The 16,359-nt window shown below is 35.8% G+C and overlaps 1 protein-coding gene across 1 annotated transcript in view; it reads left to right on the forward strand.

Annotated features, from left to right (window-relative positions):
* Positions 1-16,359, forward strand: part of xpr1a (xenotropic and polytropic retrovirus receptor 1a) — a 215,797-nt gene that overhangs the window by 875 nt on the left and 198,563 nt on the right. The window lies entirely within an intron of this gene.

Genomic DNA, 16,359 nt, shown 5'->3' on the forward strand with positions numbered 1-16,359 from the left:
TCTGCAAGGGATACATACAGTCCGTGTATACAGTGCTGCTGGTCCACTAACAGTTAATTTGACTCATTTTCATTAATTATAAGTTTCCGTGTAACTGTTTTAATTTGATTTTAGTTCCTTTTTTTGTCCAATAAAATGTTTTCTTTTCTTTTTTTAAATAAAGGACATTATCTTCACCAGACCAGGTTGTCAATGAAATTACATTCTTTAAAGCAGGGGTGTCAAACTCATTTCAGATCGGGGGCCACATGGAGAAAAATCTACTCCCAAGTGGTAAAATCATGGCACGATAACTTAAAAATAAAGACAACTTCAGATTTTTTTTGTTTAAAAATAGAACAAGCACATTCTGAAAATTTACAAATTATAATGTTGTTTTTTTTTTTTTATACACTTAAATGTTGCGATTAATAGTATTCTACCTTTATTTGTCGTTATTTATACTTTCTGAATAAATGGGATAATGTTCATCAGTCAACTCATTGGTGCTAATTTTCAATCTATTAAGATAAAAAAATAATATCAAAATCAAATTACAGGATGTTATTTATGTAGTTTGATAATTTTCCTCGACTGGTGCACAAAAATAATGTTTTTTTAATTATTTTTTTTCATATGTAGCATCATCTACAGAGATACAAATAATTGCTATTGTGACATCATCATTTTCATACTTAGCAAACTCATCCCGCGGGCCGGATAAAACCTGTTCAGGCCCGTGGGCTGTACGTTTGCCCCCCCCCCCCCTGGTTTAAAGGGTTCTTAAAACCAGGTCATGTCCAGCAACTCAGCAACACACACCTTCATTTATGTACACTCCAATTAGGGAACACAACAACAGATTGTATATAATCTATAAACAAAATTACATTTTCAAAATAAACATTGATGTACAGTCCAGATTAAAGGTTAATTGACTTTTCATTCCGCTTGATTGCTTCATTTAATTACACCCACATTAACAGGTGCTCAACAATGAATACTGTCCATTTAGATCACAGGAGCCAGACTCGTTATTTCATGTGGCCCGCGAAAGCCTGGAATTAATATGCGTTAGTACAGATGCTTAATCTTTTCTTACTAAATATATTTTTTCTTTCCCTTTTGACATTAAAAATCATGTACTGCATGCAATTGCATATCTTTTAAAATTCAATAGTATCAAAAATCCAAATATTATATTATCATGCATTCTGAAAATATTTTTTGTTAAAATAAAGATGAATACTGTATTTAAATATCTGCTTGACTTATGATTTCAAGACAAATGATCAAATTGTAGACTGTAAAATTGACAATAGATTTTACTGTTTCACTGAGTTTTTTTACCGTAAAATCAACGTTGGCACTGTTTTTTTCCATATACAGTAAGACACTAAAACATTAAAAAACAACCAAAAAATCATTATAACAACAAGATTTTACGGTTAAAAAAAAGGCAGCTCTGTTGCTTGAATTTTACCGCTAAAAACAGTTGTTTCTCCATTCCATTCAATTTATTCCATTTTTTTATGCTGTAAACCCCCCCCCCCCCCCCACTGCTTTTACTGTAAAATTCTTGTGACTGAGCTGCCAGTTTTTGAAGTAAAATTTAAATATTATTTTTGCAGCTTATGTAAAAAATATATATTGTTAATGTATTATATATACATGTATATTCACATATTACTCATTGTTAAAATCGGCCCTTTGAAGGCAACCATAACTGCGATCTGGCCCTCAATGAAAACGAGTTTGACACCCCTGACTTAGATTTTTTTCAAGATATAATGGTGCAATAAAATAAACAATTTGCCTGATTGAAATATAATTTAAAGATTAAATGCATGCATCCTTTGTTTAAGTCCATGCAGCATAACATTGAGATATATTGTTTCTCTTCATAGTCTCATAATCTCTCATGTTTTTTTTCCTGAACACATTAAATATTTAATAGAAATTATGGCTCACACACACACACACACACACACACACACACACACACACACACACACACACACACACACACACACACACACACACACACTAAAGTCTTTATTCATACTCAAGCAATAATAGCAGAGAGATTTATTGAAGAGCTCCTATGATAAAATATAATTATCAAGGTGTTCTTTTCAGTTGTTGACAACTGACATTTCTGAACGGACATGTGTTTTATGTTCACATTTTATGTATTTTGTTTTCACACCTGCCTCATTGAGAGCCTCCGTGCAGACGTGCACCGACAGCACCATTCCATTTAACTCTATGAATTATGGACAAAGACCCTGTTCACCTCTTGGTTTGGTGGTCTACAAAATGAGCTGTATTACACTTGCTTTTATTTGGAAAACAAATAATTGCTAACAGCAGAATTACCTTTGTCATTGTGTGACCAAAAGAAGGTTTTGGCTTCAAAAGTTGTACTAATATTTCGTGTAACCCTTACATGAAATATTAGTACATGTGGAAATAGAAGTGTATATAAATAACTGCATGTACTGTATATATATATATTTTTTTTTTTTTTTTTTTTTTTACTATTATGTTTTTGTTATATATATATAGTGATATCAGGGACAGGTGTAAGGCCAAACAGCCTTTTTACACTTCCAGTCTTCATCTCGGCACTCACTGATTTGACATGGATGGTGGTAGCTAGATAGAAAGATAAATAGATCCCGAGGTTCAGCTACTCTTTATATACAATTTGGTTACATATTGCTATTCAACACCATTTGTAGTATTTGTAGAAATGGCACATTAAACACAAAACATAACATGAAGAGGCATTTACAGTAATTTATTTGTATTGTTTTTTAATTAGGTCATGCACAACACTATTTTAATATAGTTTCTTACAATATATTTGTATAAATGTACAGTAGTCTAAACAGTAACTGATGTATTGCTGATACAAATCTAACTAAGATTCATGGATTTATAGGTGCATCTATACGTGACAAGGTATTGTTGAATTATGCGGAACGAGAGCCACGTTTCTTATTAGTAGAGCTTGTATTTTTCCTCAAATCGTCATATTTTTAAAGCTTGTGTTGCAAGGATGTGTCTGAGTGGGCGTGGCAGTGAGACACATGTGTCACCTCCAGCTTTTAACCACATACAATGCTGATGTATATAAACCATATATGGTATATCACCCCAATAGGCCCTAATAAATGTCATATTGCAGCCTTGTACCCTGTGTGATTTCTGTTAGTTCATTCATTGAGTCATTTTTCCACTAACTGTACTGTAGTCCATTTGTCATTTAAATATAAGTAAATAACAATTATTCATACATATATACATACATACTGTACGTGAACAAATAGGTACCTACGCTTCCACATACATACACACATACAGTACATACTTACACACTAGGGATGTAACGGTACACAAACATTTCGGTTCAGTACGTACCTCGGTTTAGAGGTCACAGTTCGCTTCATTTTCGGTACAGTAAGAAAACAACAAAACATACATTTTTTGGTTATTTACCAAATTTGTAAACAATGGCATAACATACATATACACACAGGGTCCATTGCCGGGGTTAATGTGGTCAACATACCGTATTTTTCGGAGTATAAGTCGCACCGGAGTATAAGTCGCACCTGCCGAAAATGCATAATAAAGAAGGAAAAAAACATATATAAGTTGCACTGGAGCCCGTCCAAACTATGAAAAAAACTGCGACTTATAGCCCGAAAAATACGGTATATAAAATAAAAAACTAAATAAGATAAGGCTCAGAATGGTTTCTTAACAAAACCTTTCTACATATAAAGTGCTTTTTTTGATTGATTGATTGAGACTTTTATTAGTAGATTGCACAATACAGTACATATTCCGTACAATTGACCACTAAATGGTAACACCCCATTAAGTTTTTCAACTTGTTTATCAACATTAAACTGCCTCAAGTTGTTGCTCAGATTAAATAAAATGACAAAACTTTTCTTCTACATATAAAAAGTGCAACATTAAACAGTTTCAAGTCAACTCAGCCTCAGATTAACTGCTATAAAAACATTTGTTATTGCTTTAGCCCTGCCTGACTCGCCGAGGAGAGGCTGCTTGAATACGGTGGTGACGCTTCAAATGGGTTAGCCTGTGTTATGAGAGTAGCGTATGTGTGTGTGTGTGTGGCCCTTTTAATATGTGACAGCATGTGAGGTGAGTGTGTGGGCGAGCGAGGTGAGGGAGCGGTAGCATGAGTGCGGGGAGTGGCTAGTGTTTTGTTGGATTGGCTGTGTGCAAGACCTCAATAAAGCCACGATTTGCAACTTATAGCCGGACTCGTCATTTACCCTGGAGTCCGGAGCTGTGGAGACCCACTGCCGGGTAGAGTGAAGGGTGTTGTCCCCGAGAATATTATCGGCCCTGGAGGAGTGTCTCCCCTGTGCTCCTCGACTACGGTCTGGGAGCCGGAAGCAGGAAAGGTGCAACACATGTTTGACGTGTTGTCAGAAGCAGCTGCTGAACAAACCTCCGTCTGCCATTGTTGTATCGCGCAGCCAAAGTGTTCCCAAACGGGAGATCTTTACAAGGCAGAAGGGTCTTCCAGCTCTGGCTTTTACATGTTGTCCTCGCCCGGTCGCTGCTAGCATGTGTACTCGTTCGATACACCTCCGAACAGAACCGAAACCCCCGTACCAAAACGGTTCAATACAAATACACGTACCGTTACACCCCCTACTACACACTCAAAGTTTTTACATCCACACACACATTTACTGTACAAACATACATATACACATGCTGTATATATACATTCACTGTACAAACATACATATATATATACTGTACATATACATTCACTGTACAAACATACTTATACACATACTGTAGGCATACAAGTACACATACATACATACATATATACACTCATGCACAAAATCATGTTTCATCAAACATACAGTATATTAACGTTGTTGCCTGAGGGGAAACTGGGTAACACATGTCACACTGACAAAGCTTAACCTATTGTTACTATAACAATCTATAAGGTTAATATAGTTGGCTTCTCTTTCTTCCCCTCCAGTTATCTGCTTTTTTTTGGTATTTCAAGTTATCATTACATATATGTATTGTTGCATTCGAACAATTGTATTGTTGATAATAAAGGTAATTATTATCAATACTATTTCTCTTGATATTTGTATTGCTCCATTTGTAGTGTAATAATGCTCATTGTCATTTCGGTATTATTATTTATTTCACTAACTGCTTCTTTGCTATCACTTTTACCATCATATTTGAATATATCATATTTACTGATGCTGTTCTGTTGTTGTTATTGTTATTGTTGTGTTTGCTGTTGTTATTGTCTCTCTGTCTTATCCACCTCTTGTCCCCGCAATTAACTTGTTTTCTCTTTCTATCCCCTCCTGCTGCGGCCCGACTGCACCAAATAATAATATAAATCAATTTAATAAAATCATATACAAATAAGGCAACAAAAGAAGTATACCACACTTCTCATTTGTACAGCCAATATGGGCATCTACATCAACTATATGATTTGCCAAAGTAGCTGGACAGGACAAAAAAAATAAAAAAATAGATATAAGTAAATATTCCACATCCACATTGGCGGGTTCTGGTACTTTACGTGTGAAAAGAGCTTTCTACATTCGCAAGGACTGGACTAAAGTCAATTTTTATGGGGTTTTTTATGTACAAGCTGGATTAATTAACCTCCTGCCCAGCTATCACTTGCACTGTTGTCTATTCATACTGACCATGCAGTTTACAATGCAGATAAGAAGGCTGCTGCAAAGTGGCTGTTTTAGTAAATATCACAGTTTTCGTTCAAATGGAAGCTCATGTGAATTCAGCGATATTGACAGGCCGATTGAGTGATACCCCCAATTAGGTGTGGTTTATATGCTAAAGAGCTGTTTGCTCTAAGGAAGATGAGCATTTACAGTGCACTCTATGCAATTCTAAAGAAGACAGATGTATGATATAAAATTGTGTATATCCCTAAATAGTTACATTAAGGAACTTTTTTTCTTATTCTGTCCTGCCCAGCCACTCAGGCAAACTATATTGTTCATGTAGACAGCCATATCTGCTGTACAGATTTAGTTTACATAAGAGAAATGTGGAATATTTCTATTGTTGCCCTATTTATCTTTTGACTTTATTACATGTTAAGATATATGTAGTGTTTGGTGCAGCCTGACCAGAGCAGAAGGGGATAGAAAGAAGAATAAAAAAGAAGAACGAGGGTGACAAGTCAGGAAGGAAAAACAACAATAATAACATAACTACACTAGCAAATACAAAATATACAAATATTACATAAAAATATTTAAAAAAACAAATTAAAGTAGTGAATAGTAATAATAATTATATATATGTATGTGTGTATATATATATATATATATATATATATATATATATATATATATATATATATGTGTATATATGTATATATGTGTATATATATATATATATATATATATATATATATATATATATATATATATATATATATGTGTATATATGTATATATATGTATATATATATATATATATATATATATGTGTGTATATGTATATATATATATATATATATATATATATATATATATATATATATATATATATATATATATATATATATATATATATATATATATATATATAAAAATGACAATGAAACATTATTGCACTACAAAAGGAACCATAAAAATACCAATAGAAATACCAATATTGATAATTAATTTTAAATAATTATCTTTATTATCAACATTACAATCACTTTAATTGCAACAAGACATAAGTGTAAGGAATACTTGAATTACAAAAGAAAGGAAAGGAAGAGGGGTGGAGAAAGAAGAGCGGACTATATTAACCTTTTCATTGTTGTGGTAAAAATAAGTTAACCTTTAGCAGTGTGCCGTGATTTGGGTGTGTATTTGTATGAGTGTGATTGTGTATACTTGTATGCATGAATATATGTTTGCTAAAGCGTAACTGTATGCATCAGTGTTTTGTATGGCTGAAAACTGTATCACTGTATCTTTTTTATATTGATCGATATCGATAATTATGTATATTTTTTCTGACCTACTGTATTTAAGCCTGGCAAAATAAATTGACCAAGGATGCTATTTATCAGTGCAGAAGGTGTTTGGTAGCCAGGTAGGATGTGCGCAGCCAACGTAGTACAGTAAATGTAGTCGATTTGAAGTTAGTTTCAGTTTTGAGACACAAGATGGCAGTATGGTACAAGCTATTGAACACTAGACAAGAGTAGTTTGAGAAGCAACTAATTAAAACGACACATTAGATGTGTCCGGATGTTGCTGCACCGTCTGCATTAAAAACATACAACTAAAGACAAGTTTCTGTTATTGAGTAGATATATCAATATATCTCACTTTCTCTTCTCACTCCATGCAGAGAATCCACACTACCACAGCGAGACAGAAAGACAGCACAACCAATGTTGGTAGTTGATACTGTTACGTGTCGCTCCCATTGCTCAGTGACACTTCCTGTTTCTTGTTTGCTGGCTTCCAAGAGACCAAAAAATATAAATATATATCGAATGTTTTATCGAACGCATTTTATATTGATATCAATTATGTGTCTACCGCTATGTATGAATGTATGTTTGTGCATGTGTATGTACTGTATGTACAGTGTATTGCTTGGATTCAAAAGGACATCACGGCTCATTGAATACGCGTGATGTTCAAGCTGGCGTCTGTTCTCAATAGGTACTAGGCGCCATTTAGCCTTTCTCGAAGACCAATGCCCTAAGCTTGCGTTGTTTTGGACGTGGCAGAGGCACGAAGTTAAATCATTAAAAGTATCCTTACCCGAGCAAAAATTATGCATATTATCTGTGAGTGTCTTGATACCAATGTCCTTGACCCAAGTTGTAGACCTCCATGCTTTTCCAAGTTTTCATCTGTTTTGTCGTGTAGCATGATGTCAGGAGTACACGATACTTCGATATGTTTGAGAAATCGTTCATCACTCAATCAAGAAATCTTAAAAAAAAAAAAAAGTATAGGGAGCTATTCCATTGCATATGTGTTGCTCATATCTGCTTTGCAGGAAAATATAAGCTCCTTGTGTACTCAGATGCTTGCTGTACAACAGCCATCTTAACTTGGTCATTAAGAGGAGTTGAAAAGATACGAAATTTAGCGAGAAAGTCGCAAAGTTTGTCAACACTGTGCTGGGGTGTGTGTGAAAAAAAAAGACGCCAAGACCCACTTTAGGTTGCTTCTGATTGGTTTATACTGCGTGGTACCTTCTGTGGTTGGCCAGATTTAGGCACAATAATTTATGGATAGGTATGGGATTGGTTCTTTCGGTAAGTCAATCAGAATTACAGTCTGCTATGTACATATACATATATATATATATATATATATACCGTATTTTTCGGAGTATACATCGCTCTGGAGTATAAGTCGCACCGGCCGAAAATGCATAATAAAGAAGGAAAAAAACATATATAAGTTGCAATTTTTGGGGAAATGTATTTGATAAAATCCAACACCAAGAATAGACATTTGAAAGACAATTTAAAATAAATAAAGAATAGTGAACAACAGGCTGAATAAGTGTACGTTATATGAGGCATAAATAACCAACTGAGAACGTGCCTGGTATGTTAACGTAACATATGGTAAGAGTCATTCAAATAAGTATAACATATAGAACATGCTATATGTTTACGGAAGTAGTAGCAGGTATATATATGTGTGTGTGTATATATATATATATATATATATATATGTGTATATATATGTATATATGTATATATATACTGTATATATGTGTATATATATACGTGTATATATATGTGTGTATATATATGTATATATATATATATGTGTATATATATATATGTATATATATATATATATATATATGTGTGTGTCTGTATATATATATATATATATATATATATATATATATATATATATATATATATATATACAGTATATGTATATATATATGTATGTATGTATGTATAGTTGCTTCCGGATGCGCTGTTTTGTGAGCAGTCTTATTTACGTGGCTCACCTTCGGCAGCGTCTTCTCCCCGTCATCTTTGTTGTAGTGGTGTAGCGTGCAAGGATGGGAGTGGAAGAAGTGTCAAAAGATTTACTTAAATCAATAACGGAGCAGCATCTCCTCATCCAGAAACAACAACAAGGAAATGTGTCCCGTGAAAAAAAGTCAGACCGGAACTCTCTAATAACTAAAGTTCATAGGGTGAATAATGTAAACTCACTACACCGGTATGTTTTAGCGCTTTCATGGCGATTTTACTGACAGATATAAATAAGAATTTGGACTACTTTATATTAGAAATGGCAACAGCGGAGGATGAATGTCCCATAACAAGAAGATAGAGAAAAAGAAGAAGCTTATCGACTACGGCGTCGGCACGGACTACAAAGGCCGATGTGCGCAATTTTTCAGGATTTATGCAGATCCCAAATACAGATCAGCAGGTACCAGAAGGTAAGAAACGTTGCTTTTGCATAATATTGCGAAACAAAACACCAGATAATGTATTACCTTATACACACACCATAATAATAGTCTTATTTTAATGCGCCGACAATCCATCAAGCGGTGCGGCTTCATAGCTTACCAAAGTCGTACTAAAACATTTTGATAGATTTTTGAGCGCTGTGTGTAAAGTTCTATATTTTCAATGGAGCATATAAAATGTTGGTGTTGTTTACTTGAGTCATATTGCCATCATATTCACTTATCATATCACTATGTACCAAATAAAATTGCTTCGAGGTCGGTAAGCAAAACCAGAATTATTCCGTACATTAGGCGCACCTGGTTATAAGGCGCACTGTCGAGTTTTGAGAAAAAAAAAAGATTTTAAGTGCGTCTTCTAGTCCGGAAAATACGATAATTTTGAATTATACCCAATCGAAATAGTTTAATTCAACACCGTAACTGATACAGTTGTGTTGTATAACTATAGACTATACATACAGGATGTGTACCTATACAGTACTGTGTGTGTGGGCGAACAAGGCCACTTATGCTTTCACATCTGCAATCCAATCACTCATCTAACCTTCCATAATGATGATGATGAAGAGGAGTATTGGAGTGGATATGAAGGCTCCCATTTGCAATTCAAACAGGGCAAGTGATGATATTTGTGATTCCACTGATTCCAGTGTGTGTGTGCATGGTACACAGACGATTTTAATGTGGTGGATGTTTTGTAACATGCATATAAAGTGTACATCATCCTTCATTCTGTATGCAAGCAAAGTGTGATTTATCAGCATGTATTAACAATATCAAGTATGAACATCATGTAGACAACAGGCATTGGCAAGACGACTGCTGAGAACCTCCCCCCCTCCCTGCCACCCTCATCCCGCCGTGTTCCTCCCCCACCGGGAGGACATCTGGTCCCAGACCTGCCCTTTCTCCTCCTCCTCCTTTTCACCATCCTCCCTGGTTTCTTCACCGGGATCCACTTGCAGGCTCAAAACCTTCAGGACATAAGTGATTCTGTTTGAGATGCAGATGTCTTCAAACACTCTCAGCACAATGATCTACAGCATCTAAATGGAATTATTTGACCATCCACCACTCAAATATTTATTTTGGTGCCCACTCAACGTTTCGCAAAAGACAAAGCCCTAATAATATTACATTGAGTTGACACTGCAGCGTTTAACACACGCATGTAGTGTCCATTACGTCAATGCATAGTCATTCAAAGTGATGTCCCCCATTAGGCTTGGATTAGTTATTGTCTACAGGTTTCAGCACTGATTACTGGCAATCCTGCAGGTTTATCCCAATTCCCTAAAGGGCTAACCCCTTCCCTCCCTTTTCCTATCACCATGGCGATGCCTTCATCTTAATGAACACCTGCCCTATCTATTTTCCTCCTATTAGTATGGGGAGTAGGTTAGGCTCCGATGGCGGATGTGCGCATAGAACTTTTACCAACAACAAAGCAGGCCGCCACTTACACACAGCAATCCACCTCCACTATCACTGACTCACGGTGCTCACTTGATGGACTTAGCATGCTTTGATAAGATCAGATTGGACAGCAGGAAAGCGTCCTGCAATTTGCCATTTAGACTGTTGATTTTGTTTGTCATAAATTTGCATGCATGATGAATCTTAAAGGCAAGTAGCCTGACATATTTTTTTAATCCAATAGAGCGATTTAACTGAAAGGCAAATCTGTTGAAAGGAACCAGTGTGCAATTATCCTCCAGTTTCACATATCTGTTATCTTTGCAGATAAGTCCCCGTGGATGAAACAATTTATTTAAAATACAGCAGATATTTCTATTTTTCAGATTTTTGCCAGTGTTTTCTGTGTGTTTGCCAACGATGTTTACATTTGATTAGAAAATAGTCCATAGAGCTCAACTAATTTAGAGTACCGTATTTTCCGCACTATAAGGCGCACTTAAAATCCTTTTTTTCCCCCTCAAAACTCGACAGTGCACCTATTTTATTTGGTATATGGTGTAATGATAAGTGTGACCTGTAGATGGCAGTCACACATAAGATATACGTGTAGACTGCAGTAAGATGACAGTCATACACAAGAGATATGTGTAGACTGCAATATGACTCAAGTAAACAACACAAACATTTTTATGTTTCATTGAAAATATAGAACATTACACACGGCGCTCAAAAATCTATCAAAATGTTTTAGTACGATTTTGGTAAGCTATGAAGCCATACCGCTTGATGGGTTGTACTGTGCTTCAACATGCGAATATTATTATGGTGTGTGTATAAGGTAAGATATATTATCTGGCGTTCTGTTTTGCAATATAATGCAAAAGTAACTTTTCTTACCTTCTGGTACCTGTTGATCTGTATTTGGGATCTGCATAAGTCCTGATGAAAAATTGCGCGTGTCCGCCTTTGTAGTCTGTGTCGACACCGTAGTCGATAAGCTTCTTCTTTTTTTCTATCTTCTTGTTATGGGCCATTCATCCTCCACTGTTGCCATTTCTAATATAAAGTAGTATCAAGTTCTTACTTATATCTGTCAGTAACCTCACCTTGAAAGCGCTAAAACATACCGGTGTAGTGAGTTTACATTATTCACCCAAGGAACTTTAGAGAGTTCCGGTCGGACGTTTTTCCACGGGACACATTTCCTGCATTGTTGTTGTTTCTGGATGAGGAGATGCTGCTCCGTTATTGATTTAAGTAAAGTCTGAATGTCATTAAAACAGTTAGTTACATCTTTTGACACTTCTTCCACTCCCGTCCTTGCACGCTACACCGCGACAACAAAGATGACCAGGGGGAGGCCCTGCCGAAGGTGAGCCACGTAAACAAGACCGCCCACAAAACGGCGCATCCGGAAGCGCCTGTCAGAAAGCGGCTTGAAGATGATCTCTAAAACATAATCTATGCAACTTTTTGACCAAAGAACCACCATTACATGTTATGTAGACCACAAGGAAGTGTTTTCCATTTAGAAAAAACATTAAAATATGACTCTTTTAATGCGCCCTATCATCCGGTGCGTCTTATATATGAAAAAACATTGAACATTTACCATTCATCGGCAGTGGGCCTTATAATCCGGTGCGCCCTATGGTCCGGAAAATACAATACCTCCACCATTTAACACAAGCGCTCTATCTGAAAGTTTCTTTTTAAATTCACTAATATGCTTATTATTGTGGTTGTCTTTTGTATTCGTGTTGAACTGTTACAGAAATATGTTCCTGTGTTTTAGTTACTGTTTATTTGCTTTTCAGCTGTCTATTTTTTGTTCTTATCAGTTCAGTGTCGTTCAGATGTGAAATCCTTTGTTCAATATCTTTATGATCGATCTAAATGAAATGACAAAAGAAAATCAATACCAGGATTGGTCAATAATCTTGCTGTGAGGGTATTGTTGTGTCCTAAACACATATGGTTGGGCATTGTTTGGATTTGGATAATAGGGTTCCAACTGCGGTTCCTCGTTTCAATTCCACTTCCCAACGATTCTCAATTCCGATTCTTTTAAGAGGCGGGTTAAAAATGTGCTATTTTCAACCAATACAAAGGTATTAATCCTTTGAACTTGAATTTAAATGTTATGAAGTTTGTACCCCGCCTTCCGCCCGAATGCAGCTGAGATAGGCTCCAACACCCTTCGCGACCTCGAACGGGGCAAGCGGTAGAAAAAGGATGGAAGTTTCTTTCCACACAAGTACATTTTAGGAAAAGTTTCACCTAATTTTTTAAAACTTAATAATAAAAAACATTTACATTTTTTTTAAGTGTTTATGGTGCCAATTCCGATACCGATTATATATGACTTAGACTTGGGCGATATAGCCTAAAATAAGCCTATTTTTCCCTACTTTTTAAAGAAACAAATTAATACAAATGATGTGATAATTCAAAACTAGTTTTGCTTTTATTTGACAAAAAACTCATAGTTTGAAATGGCACAGCATACACTGCCTCTTCCACTTTTATAAAGCGGGTTATTTTTTAGAACAGATATGAATTTGACTTTGTATAAAAATGTTTCAAAGAACTAAACAGATAAAACCAATAAAATTTAGCTGCTGTAGCTAATTCTGGCATATTTTCGGTGATGCTTTTGCTCATATTGATCAATATGCATTGTCTTAATCACATTAAGTTATTCAACACAGAGCTTCCTATTGGAGGCAAAACTTATGTATTATATACAATAACACTGTAAATAAAAATGTAGCATAGAGAGGTATCTATTAGAGATGTCCGATAATGGCTTTTTTGCCGATATCCGATATTCCGATATTGTCCAACTCTTAATTACCGATTCCGATATCAACCGATACCGATATATACAGTCGTGGAATTAACACATTATTATGCCTAATTTTGTTGTGATGCCCCGCTGGATGCATTAAACAATGTAACACGGTTTTCCAAAATAAGAGATCAACTTCAACTCAAGTTATGAAAAAAAGTGCCAACATGGCACTGCCATATTTATTATTGAAGTCACAAAGTGCCTTTTTTTTTTTTAACATGCCTCAAAACAGCATCTTGGAATTTGGGACATGCTCTCCCTGAGATAATTCTGATACCCACTACAACTATGGGAAATACTATACTTTAACTTTCACAAAGTGCAATATTATTATTTTTTTAAAACTTGCCTCAAAACAACAGCTACAAAAACAATGAAGACACACAGCTTCTGTCCAGAGTATACTAGGGTAATAAAGTAAACAATAACATAGTCCTCCTTTAGTGCAAGTCTGCCTGGTATACTGTATAACAGGAAATTATAAACTGGGCTCAATCTGCCCTGCTCTAACGTATTCGTATGAGTAACACAAATATGCTGCAAGCGAGTGGTGAGTGCTTGAAGCGGCCTACCAGTCAGCCAGAGCTTCTGAAATGCTGCGTTGAGACAGGGCACCTCCGATCACTACAAGCTGCAAAGTGTGCGCCATGCAGGGCAGACTAGCCACACCAAACTACATCGTAGCTTTTGCCATACTGCGTATGTTGTCCCTGACCACAACGTGGGCTTTCGCCCTGGGGTGGTTTTTGTTGTATTTTTGGTTTTTCTCGGCGGAGTCTTTAAGCGACAACTGTGTGGTACTACTTTTTTTCGGTGTTTGCTTTTCATCCATATTACGCTTGTATTCATCGTGTATCTCCTTATGATTCTTGAAGAGGTGGGAGATCAAATTGCTCGTATTAAAGGAAGACGTCTTGGTTCCTCCTCGCATAACCAACTTTTTGCAGTCATTGCAAATTGCCAGTTTTTTATCCGTCAGACACACTTTAAAATAATCCCAAACCATAAAAATGGTGTCGTTAGTCAGTCACCGAGCTCGCTGGCTTGTTAGCCACGGCTACAGCACCGGCAACAACACACTCTAGTTGTTGTTATGCTGCGCTTGTGGCGGTTTGATGAGGTCATCAAGCGTCACCAGTAAACCTCTCATCTGCAGTCGTCAACTCCTGTGTTGTGTGTGGGAGAGGGGAGAGGGGAGAGGAGAAGGGCTGCTGACTGGGATATGTACAGCTCCGTACAGCGACGTTTTAAAAAGTAATTAATTTTACTTTTTGATACCGATCCCGATCATTTCAGATATTACATTTTAAAGCATTTATTGGCCGATATATAGGACATCTCTAGTATCTATAGTTTAGTAAGTGGATGAACGCATGCTTTTTCACTATTTGGGCACCACAATTTTTAGCAACATGCAGAGTGGCTGTTTTAGTGATCGTTTTCCACCTTACCTTTTTCTTATCATACATGGTACCTTGTGTAAATGATTCCACTACAGTAAGCTACTTTTTAGCGGGAGTTTGTTTGTTTGTTTTTATGTTTTTGTTCGCCTTGTAAAGAGCCGCATTGTTTTTTTTTTAAATGCTGGAATAAGTTTGACATTGAAACATGTCAACACAGTTTTTAATCTAGTTCTTTATTTTCTTTTACCAAATACATTGAAAATAGGAATTGACTGTTACCAATATAGACAAGTCCAGGACAATCGAAATGTAAGACCTGGTACCTATCGATGCCAGGTGGTCCATCTCCAACCCTACATATGCAGTACAGGCCAAAAGTTTGGACACACCTTCTCATTTCAATGCGTTTTCTTTATTTTTATGACTACCGTATTTTTCGGAGTATAAGTCACACCGGAGTATAAGTCACACCGGCCGAAAATGCATAATAAAGAAGGAAAAAAACATATATAAGTCGCACTGGAGTATAAGTCGCATTTTTGGGGGAAATTTATTTGATAAAACCCAACACCAAGAATAGACATTTGAAAGGCAATTTAAAATAAATAAAGAATAGTGAACAACAGGCTGAATAAATGTATGTTATATGAGGCATAAATAACCAACTGAGAACGTGTCTGGTATGTTAACGTAACATATTATGGTAAGAGTCATTCAAATAACTATAACATATAGAACATGCTATCGTTTACCAAACAATCTGTCACTCCTAATCGCTAAATCCCATGAAATCTTATACGCCTAGTCTCTTACGTGAATGAGCTAAATAATATTATTTGATATTTTACGGTAATGTGTTAATAATTTGAGTATAAGTCGCACCCCCGGCCAAACTATGAAAAAAACTGCGACTTATAGTCCGAAAAATACGGTATTTACATTGTACATTGTCACTGAAGGCATCAAAACTATGACACCTGTGAAGTGAAAACCACTTCAGGTGACCACCTCTTGAAGCTCATCGAGAAAATGCCAAGAGTGTGCAAAGCAGTAATCAGAGCAAAGGGTGGCTATTTTGAAGAAACTAGAATATAAAACACTTTTTCAGTTATTTCACCTTTTTTTGTTAAGTACATAACTCGTGTTCATTCATAGTTTT

The sequence above is a fragment of the Nerophis lumbriciformis genome, linkage group LG18 (genome assembly GCF_033978685.3).
Source record: "Nerophis lumbriciformis linkage group LG18, RoL_Nlum_v2.1, whole genome shotgun sequence".
Classification (NCBI taxonomy): domain Eukaryota; kingdom Metazoa; phylum Chordata; class Actinopteri; order Syngnathiformes; family Syngnathidae; genus Nerophis; species Nerophis lumbriciformis.